Source organism: Passer domesticus, chromosome 1 (assembly GCF_036417665.1).
Source record: "Passer domesticus isolate bPasDom1 chromosome 1, bPasDom1.hap1, whole genome shotgun sequence".
Lineage (NCBI taxonomy): Eukaryota > Metazoa > Chordata > Aves > Passeriformes > Passeridae > Passer > Passer domesticus.
In genome coordinates this window covers 31,954,459-31,962,474 of record NC_087474.1, presented here as the reverse complement: position 1 = coordinate 31,962,474, position 8,016 = coordinate 31,954,459, and the positions used below count along the sequence as shown (strand labels likewise).

General features: G+C 42.6%; 1 protein-coding gene across 5 annotated transcripts in view; it reads left to right on the top strand.

The window, feature by feature from the left end:
• The window catches only part of OSBPL3 (oxysterol binding protein like 3), an 85,119-nt gene continuing 77,103 nt past the window's right edge, over window positions 1-8,016 (top strand). For 2 of the 5 annotated variants that reach the window (XM_064412529.1, XM_064412565.1), the window contains exon 1: window positions 1-248. The gene's annotated coding sequence lies outside the window, so the exon portion shown is untranslated. The remainder of the gene's footprint in view (window positions 249-8,016) is intronic. The other 3 variants (XM_064412538.1, XM_064412547.1, XM_064412554.1) reach the window with 2 other exon arrangements.

Genomic DNA, 8,016 nt, shown 5'->3' with positions numbered 1-8,016 from the left:
GCCGCGGCTCCTCCCGCTGGCCGGCGCGGCCGTCACTGGAGCGCGGCGGTCCCGCCGCCGGTCCCGCTGCCGGGTGTTCCCTGCCGGGTGTTCCCTGCCGGCCGGAGCGAGCGCTCCCCGGACCGGCCCTTTATGCTGGCTGCCGCTGCTGCCAGGCTCCTTCCTTCCTTCCTCGCTGCTGCCTGCGGGGCGTCGCTGCGCGGGGGCCATGGCGGGGGCGCCCGGCGGGCCGTAGGTGTGGAGCTCAGGTGGGTGTCCGCCCCAGGGACGGGATGGGACGGGGTGGCCACTCCCTCGCCGGAGCGCTGCGGGACGAGCCGGGGCTCGGCGGGACGGGGGGCGGCAGCCGAGGAACTCGCACGCGAGGAAAGTGCGGCTTTGGCGCCCTGCGAGCGCCTTTCGCGCCCGGCTGGCGGCGAGGGCGCCCGCGCTGCCGGGGCAGCGCCGTATCCTGCCGAGCCCCTCCAGCCTCCCGCTGCGGCCCTCGGGTCTCCGCCCGCTGTCACAGCCCCCCGAGGCTGTTCCGGAGCGACAGCCAGCTCAGACACCTTCCCTGCTTCGGGGGGGGTGCTGTGAGGGGTTTGTTTTCCTGCCGCTGCGCTCCGCGTGGCACCGAGCCGGAGCGAGTTCCAGGTGAGCCGGGACGCACCGGGCAGCCGCTGCCCCGGGGATGGGCTGGAGCAGCTCGGGGGAATCGCCCGGCAGCCGGCTGGCTGTGAAATCCGTGGAACTTCAAAAATGTTGGGCGTGTTTGCAAAGCCATCGATCCCTGCTCAATCTGTGGTTCTCTGTGCTCATGTAAAATAAAGGGGAAAAAAAAATCAACCATTATTATTATTATTATTATTTCTTGCCTCTATCTTAAATAGGTTAATTAAATCCAGCTTGTTTCTAGGTTGATTTAATTTCCATTTGAGGACCAATTAGGCAATATGAGCTTTTAAATACTCCATTATTTGAAAGCTGTCTGGTGTACAGTACTTCACAATTCAGTGACAGTGAAGTACTCTTCATTGAGACTGTTTCGTTTTTACTAGGAGGATATTTAGAACAGCTAGTGAAAAGGACATTTAATAAGTGTAAGGTAATTTTCTGCCATATGTGTTTGTCCTAGGCCGCTAATGATGGTAACCAAGTTTTTCTTTCTCTGTTTTCTTGAGAAGGGACAAAGGGAACAGTTGCTTCATCCCTTGACTTTCATCGATTAATCATAGAGTTCAGAGTGTTTCACTCATAGAGTTCAGAGTGTTTCACTCTACTTAATTTCAACAGAGCTTGTAAGTCCGGTTTGGGTATTTAAAGCGTGTGTTTTCATGGACATTTTCTGTAAAGCCCTGAGCAGTGACAGTTTTAATTTCTGTGAGATTGTGTTTGGTTTTTTTGGTTTTTTTTTTTAATGTTTTTTTAAAAGATATCTTTAAATTATACTCCCCAGTCTGCACTCCCAATACGATTGTGGCTCCATTTTCAAAGCAACAGCACTCACAAGTCTTGATTCTCTTTCTCTTTGCTCTTATATTGCTTTTCCCACACATTGCATTAGGCCCACTTATGTCATCTCTTTTATAATTTTGTATAGTATCCGGGTTTGCATGCAGGAAAGGTGGGAGGGGACTTTTAGGTGTTGGAGATGTTCTCTGTGTGTGCACTGAACAGTTGTGGTTGTGCTGAAATTATTAGTGTGTTCACCAAGGACAGGAAATGATGGTAAGGCTCTGCTGGAGTCTGCCTGTTGCAACACTCTGTGTGTGGCTAGCTCATTCACTCTTGCAAATGTAAGTATGCTGTATTTTATACAAAACCTTATTTGGGTTCTTTAAGTAGATGTGTGTACATTGTTGCAAAGAATTGGGTTTTGTTCAAACCACATCTATTATAAACAGATGCGTGTCAGCTTAATTCCCACGTTTGTTGCATTCTCTAGATCTTGTTACATGCTGAAGAGAAAATAGAGTCAAATGTGGCATTTCCCAGACCTTATGGTTTCTAATTGTAAAGCTCAGTTTTCAGTTTCTGCAAGTGGTGCTCTTAGCTACCAAATGAGAAAAGCCTCTCTATAGAAAAGTTAATTCATATCTAAAGTACTAATATGTTTTAGGTTTAAATTGGATTTGCTGCAAAGTGCATTTCAAAAGCGTGCAGTGATGAACGAGGCCACAGAATGAGTATATTACTGTGCATGGGGTACTGTTACTTGTCAGAAGCAGTGTACTATCTGTGTCAGCATATTTTGATCTCATTAAACTTAATCTACTTTAGTACAGGTAAGATTTGACTTACCGAAGTAGCAAAGTTTGCTGGTAAAAGGCTGCGGTATAGATACTGTGATGCACTGCTACTAAGGTACCAAAGAAACTTCTAGGAGAATCTAATTGCTTTTTTTTCTGTATCAAGTTTCAGATAATAGGATGCAGATACACTGAGATCTGACAAACAACTCTCTGGACCGGGACTAATATGTTTCCAAATTTACCCTGCTCTGCTGTTTGAGATGCTGGATTTGCATGTCTGTCTTCTGCATTAGTGATTATGTTCAAACGTTATACTTTGGGGGACAGACACTGTTTTTGGGCTCCTGCAGCTGTCACTTGTGCAACGTCCTTGAATAGTGTGCCTTGAAATAAATATTTCATTGCTTAAGTTTGTCATTTATCTGAAGGACAAGGAGGTTTTGGATATTGTAACATTCTGTCCTGGTGTGGGTACTTGTCTTTATTCTACTAACATAAAATGTATCTCCTCCATGTTAATTTCTGATTACCTTAGAGGGAAGTTTTCTGTCTGCCTTCAAGGTTGAGTGATGTGGGTGTTGATGCTAATGACTATGATAGCCTAGGTAAAGCTGTAGGCATGATAGTTAAGAAAAGCACAGCTCTGGGTCTGACCCTGGAAGGCAGGATATCTGCAACTCCTTCTTTAAATCTGTTTTAGCATGTTACTTACTGGTGCAGAGTTCTTGAAGATGCTTGTGGCTTTCACATAGGGTATATGTTCAGAAATAGATTCAATCATATATGAAGTTATGACATGAATGAACAGCGTTGGGGTTTTGGAACTCTGTCAGCATGAAGCTCATGCACATTGTTGCAAGTCACTTGAAACATTTAAAAATAAAGTTGAGGACAGCCTCAGCTGGGGAAGAAAACTGAGAACTTGAACAAATTATTTCTGATTTTCTGTATATAGCTGTTGCAACTGAGACAATTTTTAAATGATTAGAGCTGTTGTGGCTGCTGAGTTTGTTTGTTCGGGTGGTTCAGTTTTGTTTTGTTTTTTCTAAAATACAAATTCAATGGCAAGTCTGGTACCTGCCTTGCTACTGAAAGCAGCGAGGACTCTAGGAATGCTGGCTGAAACTGGGAAATGTACTTGGCCATTGCAGCTCAGCCTCTACTGTCCTGCCTGTCTGGTGTGCCTGGCTCAGTGCAAGCTCCTTAGGGTAGAAGTCACGTGTTGGTGTGAGGCACTGAGCACAGCAGGGCCTAATCCTATTTCAGTGTCTGGGAACTCCATGATGTTAACCATGAAAGTAAAGAAATAGAGTTGAGCTGCTTTCAATCTGGCAGGTGCTGAGCAGTTTTTGCAATGTCTGTTTGCTATTTGCTAATGATTCTCAGTCTTTGAATGCAGGCTATTCTAGACATGCCTCTTGAATTGTGGAAAATACGTACTGATAAGCAAGACTTGACAGGAATCCCTGTCATGTGCAACAGGAGGAACAAATAGAGAGAACTGACTTTCACTGACATCTAAGCCCTAAGCTTAGGGAGTACACAGGGAATTGCTGTGTGCATCTAGCTGTTAGAGATATCTCTAAACTAAATAATTGTACATCTGGCTGTGACACAGACATCCTGACATAAAGATAGTGGCTGTCTAATAGCATCTGGTAAGTCACAGGAGAAAGGCTGCAGATAGGATGTTTTATGTGTCTCTGTTGTTTGTCAATGTTGTAACTGCTTAGACTGAATATGAAAACTTGTCCTTTGAAGTCATTGAAAAGCATACTAGGCAAGCTCTGCATTCCTTGTGCAGCCATGAGGTGTGTGTATATATCTGTGGTTTTAGATTTGTCATTTTTAGGTGCAGTTGTTAAACTACAAGTACCTGAACTGAACATTTCCTCTAGTCTTTAAGTTGTGGGGATTTGATACCTGAATCATACTTAGTTTGGCAAACAGATCTGCTGCCATGTCAACACTTAATTATTTCCTTCTGAACATTTTCTTTGACAATTATATTAACATGAATGTGCAAACAAATCTCCCTTTCCTCTGCTTTCCAATGTAACACACAGGCTGAGAATTAATGACATTTTTCTTTTGATTCATCTTTACATATTAGCAACTTTTAAATTGAATCTTCAATTCAGAATATTCAGATTCTGCCTCCATGCTAGTTGAACTTAATCCTGAAAAAAATCACAGCGAAACCATGGTAGTATGTGGTGCTACAGTTTTCAGTAATTGCAGTTGTATGTAATTGCTGTACTTAGAACAAAGACAGTAACAATACAAAGCAGTAAAGGTGAGAAACTCGTCCTTATTTGTGTTTCTGTGTTTAGTGTAGTGGTATCAATTGAATTTCAGTAGTGACTTTTTTATTATCATTAGGGGAAAAAAAGTATTGGACTTTCTGGCCATCCTGTGTATCCTCTGATGAATGTTTTCAGGGTAAAAGTCTGAAATATTTCCCTTACTGGATGTAGTCATACTTTTCTCCCATAGTTTTCTTAGTTACAGCCAATTCTTTTGTTATTGCTAATGATGATACTGTAGAGTCTGTTATCACAACTGTAACCTCCTATCTCTTGTGCCAGTCACTTGGGTCACTTTTAGGTCACTTTGTCTTGTCTGATGCCACTTACTCTCCTGATTCTGGAGGCTTTTCCTCGTCACAGTGAACACTTTTTTACTGTTCCAATTTTAGTCTGTTCCACTTTCATATAGTTGTTGCTGAAAATGAATGAAGCTGCTGGTGTTCATGGTTCTGATAAGGAGCAGCTGTGTGGATATACTCCATTTGCCTCCCGTGTACACTGTGCCCAGAGAATAGCTGAAACCCCTGGAGAGACAATTTCTGAACAGCCTGGCAATCAGGGAGAGAACCATGTGTGCCGGAGACTTTATCCTTCTCAGTGCACAAGCCCATCTGTGTCACTGTTAATTCTGCTTGTTACAGAAGGTCAAGTCCTGCCCTTCAAGTTTTCATGTGAGCAGGGTAGGATATAGGTCTCTGGTACTACTTTCTTCCATCTTGCCAGTCACGCATGTTAAAAACATTTTGTTGCAATGTTTCCCTCTTCTCCAAGATAATTGCTTTGTCAGTGTGCCTAGAAAAACAGCCTTAAGGAGGGATAGAGTTACTTCATGCTCATAGTTGCTGAAGTGAAATACACAATTCTTATTTTTACAGGACTTTTTCTGTCCTGTCTGCAGTGAGAACACATGACTTCGAGACCAGTCTTGCTAAGTGTTTCTGTCACAAAGGTTCTGGTGCTACCTCAGGCTGTGAGGCATAACCATGGCATCTGCCCTGAATATGATGTGAAATGCATCTTGCTCATACTGGCAGCTGAGACTACGTTGGCTGTAACTGTGCTGCCAGAAAAGAAGTTTGTTTAATAGTCTGATAAAATACTGTGTTCTGAAGGAGGGTGAATGATTCTATTGTTTTTCAATATCTCTTGCTTGTGACAAATACGAGTGCTGAGACGCCCTACAAAGCTTTGACAGCATAAAATCTGAATTCAGGTGCAATTTATGATGGGAGGAAGGGAGGAAGTTTCACTATGAACATGATTCAGTCACCAACAGTCTCATATACCTTAAAAAAGGAAACAGCAAGTGTCTGTTAATCTTCTGTAGTAGTGCTTGACTGATTTAAAATAACAATGTGTAAATCATCAGTAGCAACAGCGATCCTGAAGACAGGCGAGTGATTATGTTCTGTGTGTTTGGGAGCAGATGAGCGAGCTCCAAAGGATGTGGGCACTACTGAGTCTCTGCTAGTTCAGGATGACTGTGGTTAGGAGTTTGTGGTGGCTCTCTCAGGTTCACTCCCTGATACCTTGCTACTTGCCAAAGGAAGGCAGGCTGGGACTTGCTGAGAGATGCCTTTCCACAATGTGGTAGCTGTGTGGGGTTTTCCCCTTAACTGTATGTATTTGTATGTGCAGCACAGAGGCACGTGAGCTCTTAGTTCATGGGAGCTGTGCAGCCATTTAGCTAGCAGGTCCATGTTTTTAGCAATGATTCACCACCTCCAAAGAAGGTAGGCCACCTAGAGTGCATCAGGCTGTTTGGAGCTGACATTTTTGCTGAAAGATTGAAGGTATTTGCTTATGAAATAAGCAATATTGAAATAAAGGAACAACAAAAAAAAGGTGTTAAGACTATGTCTGAAGAGCAGGCTTCTCCCTAACTTTTTTTTTTTTTTGCTAATAATAATTCATAGGACACTGTGGTCTACCCTGGGAACTTGTCAGAACTCCATCTTACTTGCTGTTCCTGTTAAATAGAGTTAGCTGAATCATTCAGAACAGCCATGTTCAGTTTCCTTAAAAAATAACATTCTGATAACGGTTTTGTCACTATGTGAGAGGACCAGAGACAATGGGCATTGAAACGGGGGAGGTTCCATCTGAACATCAGGAAGTTTTTCCTTCACTGAAAAGGAGAGTGACTGAGCACTGGCACAGGTTGCCCAGGGAAGATGGAGGTTCCCTCTTTGGAGATGCTCAAAAGCTTTCTGGATGTGATCCTGGATAACCCATTTCAGGTGATTCTGCTTGAGTGGGAGGTTGGACCAGATGCCCTCCAACTGGGGTGTCCCTTCCAACTTGAACCATTCTGTAATAATTTTACTAGGGTATTTTGAAGCTCAGCATGGTGCAATACTGCTCTTCAAAATCTTGGACAAACAAATTAATTTTTAAAAGCCAGCTAGAGTCTTGGTGGATTTTCTAGTCTTGGCTGTGCCTTAAAGTCAATAAGCGACCTTGTGGTTGGGATACAGGTCATCGCTCATACAACATTGTTGGAGCATTCCTGTGGAGGATTGGTGATGTCTGTCTGAGACAATTTGAGTTTTAAAAAGAGCTAGGGCTACTGGGCTAAATCTCATCCTGTTATTGAACTCTAGTAACAACCATGCTAGGAAAAGAGAGTTAATATTTCTTGTTTGCTTTCTGATTAAGGTCAAACAATGGAAGGAAAAGAGTTTAGGTGTTGGTCTGCAGGATTTTGTCATGTCTTGGCAAGAAAGGTACTGGTTTTTAATATGTGAATTCAGTAGGTGTGCTCTTGCTAGTGTCAACAAGTACTATTTAGTGAATAGAATGATGGACAACAAAGATGTATCATGGACCCTCATTTGCCTACAACTGTGGTATCTGTACCACTTCTAGGCTGAGAAAGCAGCCAGCTGGGTTTAGATTCCAGGAAAATTTCTGTGCCAAAAATATCAAGTCAAAGTATTATGATTGATTCTTGTCTTCCTTAAATGAATGGTACTGGTATTGTTTTAGTGAGTGACCTAAGTAGGAAGTTAACAATTCATAGTTCTTACACTACTGCCACAGCTGCTGAAATTCAGGAAGTATAAAACACATTCATTCTTTCCTGTTGTTCAAAAAGAAAAAAAAAAAGGTATATGAGTGAGTTCACGTGCAGATTTCTTACTGTCTTTCAATTCCAGCAATTTCAACTGTAAGACATTAAACCAGAAGCACTCATAATTATAACTTTATAAGCATTATAAAACTAAGGCTCGCTTATTTAATATCTCCCAATGCTTAGAGAGTATCAAATTGTTGAGGAAGGAGAACTTGCTGAGGGAGGGAAGTGCTACTGTGGATAAAGTAAGTTCTTGCCTTTTAGCTGATAGCCAGTTTGTTGAAACAAGCTTTTCTAACATCCTATTTCTTAGAAAAAGAATACAAATGCTTTGCTGAAATAATGTTTTTTCACTCACTGAATAAATATGGAACTTCAGATTCAGAGATAAGAGGTTAGA